Below are 7,489 nucleotides of genomic sequence, written 5' to 3'. Positions count from 1 at the left end.
ATTTTTCTCTATATATTGCTTCAATAGGCTCTCTAGGGAAGAAGATTGTGGTGGTTGTTGTGAGCTACTTGCTTGGTTGCTCTGTTGACCATTGCTACATTGAAAGAATCCTGGTGGCCTTTCTTTTTGTGCCACGATTGAAAATTTTGTTGTTGATTCTTCCAAGCAAAGTTTGGGTGGTTTTTCCACCCAGGGTTGTAGGTGTTGGAAAAGGGGTTGTTCTTTACAAAATAAACAGACTATGGTTTTTGTGAACAATTCTCCATTGCATGCCCATCACCGCAAGTCGCACACCTTGCGGTGTTTTGACTTATTGTGTTGATTTGCCCACCTTGCGGTGTTGGGCTGCTGATCATCGTTCCTTTAATCAAATTCATCATTGCGGTAATTTGATTTTGCAATGAAACAATAGCACCGTTATTTGCATCCGAATCTTTGAGTCTTAATCTCTAGTCGTTCTCCCTCCAGTCTTCATTATTCTTGGAGATGCAATCTAGGATATTCTTCGCCTCATCATAAGTCTTGTCAAGCAGACCAATTGCTGCCGCATTGGCAGCGGTCTGCGAAGCAGGATTCAAATCGTGGTAGAAAATTTCCATTTGAAGGCAGTCTGGCAGCCCATTATGCGGACAATCTCGGACCAACCTTTTAAACCTCACCCAGGCATCACTGAGCGATTCGTCCATATCTTGTTCAAAATTAGTAATAAGTTTTCTTCGTCTGGCATTCTCTGTAGGTGGGAAATACTTCTTTATAAACTTCTCCACCACCTGATCCCAAGAAGTGATCTCTCCTGGTTTGAGCGAATAAGCCCATTTCCTTGCCTGATCACAGAGAGAAAATAGAAACAGCATAATCGAACCTCTTCAGCAAAGATGTTCGGGAACACAAAAGTATTGCAGATTCAATAAAACTTCAGAGGTGGGCGTGCGAATCCTCACCACGCCTTCCTCCAAATTGACCTACAGCCTGGATCATCTACAGCATCACCGGTTTCATTTCCAATCTACTTCCGTCTAAGGCAGGCCTCATGATTCCTGGAGAGAAATCATAGAGGTTTGGCGATGCATAGTCCCTAATGGGCCTATTTCGATCGTTTGCCAACAGAATTGGATTTTCATGACATTATTGTTGTTTGGTGCTTTATTCCTATGCTGCTCCACCATCTCTTCTTTATCGAATTATGGTTGTTGTTGGTGGTCTCTTAGTCTCCTTCAAAATGTTCTCTCAATATCTAGATCGTAGTTTGCCAAAGATTGAGAGTTCTGCAAACAATTCACAAAAATTACTGTTAACAACTATTTTGGCGAAGTCCCCAGCAACAGCACCAAAAACTTGATCCTTAAATTTATGAAGTGTGGAAAATATGGATGATATGTGTTGATGGATAGCATTGTGCACTCAAGTTTCCCCAGCGGAATCCAAGTGTAAATTCCTCTAAGTTTCTTGGTAAGTCCAGGGTCGAACACAGGGACTTGTGAAAATAGTTGCGTTAGAGATTGTTATGAAAACTTGCAGTAACCGATTAAATAAATAAGTGTTGGCTTGTTGTTGCATTAATGAAAATAATAATAAATGCGGCAAAGTTCGAAAAGAGTTGGCAACGGGAAATACGATGAATATGCGGTGAACAGGTTGAGAAGGGTTTCGGCTAACAATCCCTAGGTTGTGTTCATGCCTTGCGATCATGCATCATGCATACAATAGTAAACCACCTCTCAGCGTGAATGCCATGGCTTCTAAGGCTAGAAGGCATGCGATAAATATGCGATAAGTCTATAGGGTTTACATATAAACCTCTATCTCTATTTATGCGATGACAACATGACATTCACACGAATATGCGACCGCATAATATCATTCCTATTCCTAGGATGCATACGATGCAAGTTGACAAACAAAGCTTATCTCTAAGACCCTATTTCTCGTTTATGCAAGCCTAATCTTGCTCTTTCAAGTCAGATTCTAACCTAGCTCTCTCGAGACATTAGGTTCTTCCTTTAGATTCTCTCTCGAGCAACTCTAAAAGGATGTTTCACACAGCATAAAACAAGACAATAGCAAGTAATGAACTTCCTAGATCATGTTAGCTTCGTTCTTCTCAATCCATTCAACTAGTTTAACTACTCGTGCATATTAAGAGAGTGAACAGATGTAGAAATAGAACTTCCATTGAATAGATAAAATATGAAGTACAGAATAATTATGCAAGTATAGTAAAGAGCCTAGAGCAATTTCTTGCCACTAGGTGTTACACTGTTCTACTCGTGCTCTAAAGATATTCTCGCTTTCGCAAGAGTCAACCCGCTCTCTACTCTTACACCCCAAGGTTCTCTCTCGAGCCGCCTTGGACGATCTCCGGCGTTACCATTCTTCTCTAGCTCCGCTGTGAAATGGAAAAGAAAACTATGAACAGAGGTGTGAACTTGTAATGTGATGAAGTAATTGACTGCTTAACCCTTTCTCTGAAGAATGCACTTGGTATTTATAGGGAATCAATGATGAAAGGTGGCTTCTCTCTCCTGGTTGTACAGATGGGACAACTTTAATTCTTGACTGATGCGCCGAATAGTTGTCACCAATAAAGCTGGATGTACTTTGTGACCGTTATCGGCTGTCAACTTAATTTGGATCCGACTGCTGTCAGCTTTCTGTCCCATCGATCTTAATTGTTCTTTCGTCCGGATGCACCCACCATGTTTCGGTGATTCTTCTTGGGTGGATGTTTATGAGCACGATCAATGCAAAGTCTTGTGGTGAAGTTGTGCTCGACCGATGTATTCCTATGATTGCATTCTTTGCATTGCGTTAACGCATTATTCTGGACAAAAATATAGAGATCAACTGCCCTAATGTGTTGGACGCATTCGCCACAATATTGTAGAATTTATGCTTAATGGACGCAATTTAACATATTTTATCAACGCAATCAAACATTGTTTAAGAACTTAGCACTATGATAATGTGCATTTCTGTCCGTTATCAATGTTCCACAATTTAGACGCTTGTTTCAGCCTATAAATGGACCTATTAAGCTTGCAAACTATTTGCTCTTTATCTGGAACTATGAAACCCTCTGGTTAAGCCATGTAGATGGTCTCCTCAAGATTACCATTAAGAAAGGTAGTATTGACGTCCATTTGCCATATCTCATAATCATAAAATGTGGCTGTGGAAAGGAGTATCCTGATAGACATCAGCATGACAACAGGTGAAAAAGTTTCCTCATAGTCCACTCCTTTGACTTAGGTATAACCCTTTGCCACAAGTCTAGCCTTAAAGGTTTGCACATTTCTACACCTCGTTTTCACTTATAGATCCACTTACACCCTATAGGTTTTACCCCATCATGCTGATCCACAAGTTCCCAGACTTTATTGAAGTACATAGACTTCATCTCTTGGTTCATGGCCTTAATCCACTCATCCTTGTCAACATCCTCCATTGCTTGCTTAAAAGACAATGGATTCTCGAACCCATCATTAAAAATGACATTCTGGGTTTCAGTCAAACTCATGTAGCGATCTGGTAGGTTCACAACTATTCCACTACATCGATGCAATTTCAACTCTTGAGATGGTTGACTAGATGTACCGACCTCAAAAACTCTTGTTGATCTGTCAGTCTATTCAACAACTCTGGTTGAACCCTCAGTAGTCTCAATCTCACTAGAAATCTCACGTCAAACAAGCTTACTTCTTGGTTTATGATCCCTGATTTGGTCTCCTTCCAAGAACATAGCATTTTTAGAAACAAACGCTTTGTTCTCACTCGGATCATAGAAGTATCCACCCCTCGTTTCCCTGGGGTAGTATACAAAGAGGCAAACTTTCGAACATGGTTCCAACTTCTTCGGGTTAGTCACAAGCACGTGGGCCGGACACTCCAAAATCCTGCAATGGCGTAAACTACCTTTACTGACTCTCCACAGCTCAAAAGGTATTTCTGAAACACTTTTTGAGGGAATGTTGTTCAGAATATAACATGCAGTCTCCACTGCAAAACCCTAAAACGAGTTTGGAAGATAAGCATAACTCATCATAGACCGAACCATGTCCAATAAGGTTATATTTCTCCTTTCTGATACACCCTTTTACTGAGGTGTACCTGAGGTAGAGAGTTGGGATGTAATTCCATATTCTATCATATAGTTCTAAATTGGAGGTCCATATACTCTCCACCATGATCAGATCATGTGTTTTTATCTTCTTACCTAAATGTTTTCAACTTTAGCCTTATACTCCTTGAACTTGTAAGGGCTTTAGACTTACGTTACATTAGGTAGAGATACCCGTATCTTGAATGATCATCTATGAAAGAGATAAAATATTCATACCCACCTCAAGCCTTAACACTCATCAAACAACAAAGGTCAGAATGTACAAGTCCAATGCTTCCTTGGCTTTGTAACCTTTTCTAGTTAAAGGTCGTTTGGTCATCTTGCCTTCAAGGCATGATTCACACACCAGCAAAGAGTTTTCTTCTAAACTCTTTAAAAGTCCACATTTCACCAACTGCTCAACCCTATTGAGGTTGATATGACCTAATCTTAGATGCAAAAGATTGGCGTTTTCCTGAGGACAAACCTTTGGCCTTTTAGTTGTTGTCACTGTACTGAACACTTTAGTATTAGGCTTTTATGACTAATGGCCTTAGTACATACAAGTTAGTTTCCATTGAACCAAAACTAATCTCTATTTCATTCTTGAAAATAAACACTTTGCTCAAAAAAAAAAAAAGGAGACGGTATAATCTTGTTCAATGAGACAAGAAACCGAGATTAAGTTCTTCTTGATATGAGGAACTACAAAAACATTATCCAGTAAAGATAACGCTTCTTTCCAAAAATAACTTTAGCCTGTCTACAGCAATAGCTGAAACAACCTCACTAGTACCGATTCGAGGAGTCATCTCTCCCTATGGCAACGTTTTCCAGGAACTAAATCCTTGGTAAGAGGAACTAGCATGATTAGTAGCACTCGAATTAAGGATAAAGGCAGAATCATCATTCTCTACCAAACACGTGTCCAAGACAAATAAATAATATTTATTCTCTTTAGACATCCTCCTCTTTTGGAGAGTAGTGGAATTAGTATCAGAACCAAAATATTCTCCAAGTTCCATGTCAGAGAACATTTCTCGTCGATGAACTTTAACGGAGTCAGCAACACTTGTTTTCTCTTCCTGGAGATTAACTTGGAAACTGATACTACTGGTATTTTTGTCATCCATCCCTCTGTGCTCGAAAGGTAAGAACTGACGTTCAAACAATTCTTGCAACGAGTCCATGATCTTACGTGCAATGACTATGTTCTCAACCATTTTGGCAAAAGCATCAGCTATGCTAGCCAATATGTGAAGTCGGGCAAATGAATTATGCTTCATCCACAACTCATATGCATTACAAACACTTCGCGATGCATCAAGGGTTGGAACTTGAGGACACTCCTCAACCATGACAAACTCGAGGTCATTTACCACGAAATACGTTTTACAATACTCTTTCCATTATATGAAATCGGTCAAACTAGAGGCATTTAACGAAAAATCAAACATGTTGTTGAAAACAAAAACACATTGACCTACGTTATATTTTAAGTGAATACTCGTTGAAAAACATACATCATCAAATACAGTTTAGCAAAACTAACATGAACATCATGTGACATCTAGTTTTACAATGACGCTTCAAAGGTTTAATACAAAAGCCGCCGAAGGGTGGTCAATTTATCCCTCCTTTGAATTGAAACATTCTCAACCAATCATTAATACCAAAACAACTCTTGTTCCTATAACGACTAACCATCATTGATTTGGTCAAGAAACCATAAACTTACTTAGCAATTTCCCGTAAGTGTGACCCGTCATTTTAGGCCCTAGAGTTCCACCCCAAACATCCAATCCAAAGGGAAAAATCCAATTGGGGAAAAAACTTAAGTGACCCTATCCATTTCTGGAGTTTACCTTGATATCAACCAACTGCACAAAACCCATCCAAAGGGGGACGCTCCTAGGGTGCCACGAGGGAGTGCAAGAATGATCTCACGGTGCAAACCAATGAAGGAGACCGTAGGACGTGTTGACACACACCCTTCATCCACTTACTATAAACACTCTCTCCATCCACCTTGATATTGACTCGTGCAAACACCATCCGAAGGGGGATGCTACCAGCGCACCACGAGGCCAAGCATGAATCTCATGGCGTGAACATTTAGGGTGAAATGTGAGTGGAATCATTGACATATCATATATATCTGTTCCTGAGTATTTTATAACTTAGGGTTTAGTTTACTTAGGGAAAACACGATTAAGAATTTTAACTAAGTGAATTTTTAGGTTTGTCCAAGAGTAACTTTTACCTTGGATAGTTGACTAACTTTTGATCATCATTCATTAAACTCTTTAATGGAGTCTTTGACCAACTATTGCATGCTTGCAGAAAATCTATCTAATTCACCTTTTCAGGTACATTCCTAGGTATGGGTGTTTCGTTTCCATCAACTTAAGTACCCTAACCTAGATAAAACCTGCCTTAGATAAAAGGTCCCTTATAGATATATTTATTACAATTTTAATCTTTTATGCCAATAAATTTAATCTTATTAAATCGATTTAAAAAGTTTAAACTAGGTTGCTAATCCCATTAGAACCTTGAACTTAGGTCTATCTCAATCCAATTTTAAAACCCTTTTAAAACATGAGTTCACCTAAGGTCCCATGCAACTCTTTCTTATCAATTTTAGTTATAATTTCCATTATAACGCTTATAACAGAAACAACCAAAACCATCCACAACCCTAAGCAAACACATACAAGGAATTCATGATGCATACGAATTAGCCTAAGTGTCATGCTCAATGCATTGTCTATTCATTGCTACTTTTTATAACTTTTCTAAAAATAAGCAACGAATTAAGCACACATGCTTCCATTGACCCTTATACTATAAAGCTTATAATATAAAGATGATGCATGAATATGCTTACTGCATGCATAAATATAACTCATATATTTCATGATGCATGCGCATGCTTTCTTGTAATTTTATCATGCCATATTATAACACTTTAATACATGATGCATGAATAATTGCACAACCTAAGGCAGGTTTCAAATCTATATGTCATACACTATGCCATATAAACCACATCTTATGTATATTAAACAAAAGTTGATGAACCGAGATAATTAGCCTCAAATCCTCAAAACTAAAGCTAACTATTATAAAAGCAAAGAGTCACTAATTCAAACAGACGAGCTGGGTCTTGAACCTTTCGGTCGAAGTCTGCGTCTCTATTGATCGTGTACCAAACACGAGTGATTGCCTACACAAAACAGTAAACGCTTTATTCAATCGTTTACCAACGCTTTCAGAGCTAAACGATCGTTTAGCAACGATTGTGTACCCCTTACTATGCGATGAAGCTGAGGTATGCAATCGTGCAGTACGCAACGCATAATGCAAACCGTACATGATCGTCTAAAC

General features: G+C 38.9%; 1 non-coding gene across 1 annotated transcript; it reads left to right on the top strand.

Annotated features, from left to right (window-relative positions):
- Positions 1 to 615: 615 nt before the first annotated feature.
- Positions 616 to 722, top strand: LOC120068622 (small nucleolar RNA R71). Its single transcript, XR_005479260.1, has one exon. It is a non-coding gene; the product is annotated as a small nucleolar RNA R71 (small nucleolar RNA).
- The last annotated feature ends 6,767 nt before the right edge of the window (positions 723 to 7,489 follow it).

Source organism: Benincasa hispida, chromosome 12 (genome assembly GCF_027475165.1).
Source record: "Benincasa hispida cultivar pf3 chromosome 12, pf3_genome.v1.1, whole genome shotgun sequence".
Lineage (NCBI taxonomy): Eukaryota > Viridiplantae > Streptophyta > Magnoliopsida > Cucurbitales > Cucurbitaceae > Benincasa > Benincasa hispida.
Note: the sequence above shows the minus strand (reverse complement) of the source record. Positions and strands in the feature narration are given on the sequence as shown.